Genomic DNA, 484 nt, shown 5'->3' with positions numbered 1-484 from the left:
CACACAGTGGCGAATGATTAGAAAGACAGTGATGACGATAACGGCAGTGACGATTGGAACACTGATCAGACACGACGCCATCATCACGAACTCATGAATCTCATTACCATTATTTTCAGACGAGAACAATAATGGACAACAATCAGGAAGAACAGCACACATGGGAGATAAAGAAAGGGTGAAGAGGAGTAAGACAGAAAATGGGAAAAGGAAGAGGAGGAAAGAAGCGGATGAGTAAGAAGGAAGGAGAAAGGGGGAGTAAGAGAAAGAGGAAGAGGTGGAGGAAGAGCAAAGTGGGGAATGAGGAAAAAGGGGGATGAAGGAAGGAGAAGAAAGAATGAAGAAGGAAGAATAAGAAAACAAAGAACAAAGTAGAAGAAGGGAAGAGAAGAAAAGAAGAAGAAAAGATGAAGGTATATAGAAAGAACGAAGGTGAGGAAGATGAGAAGGAGGGGGTGAGAGTGGGAGTAGGAAAAGTAAGTGT

Source organism: Penaeus monodon, chromosome 15 (genome assembly GCF_015228065.2).
Source record: "Penaeus monodon isolate SGIC_2016 chromosome 15, NSTDA_Pmon_1, whole genome shotgun sequence".
NCBI lineage: Eukaryota > Metazoa > Arthropoda > Malacostraca > Decapoda > Penaeidae > Penaeus > Penaeus monodon.
The sequence above is the reverse complement of the archived record's forward strand: the minus strand, read 5'-3'. Positions refer to the sequence as shown.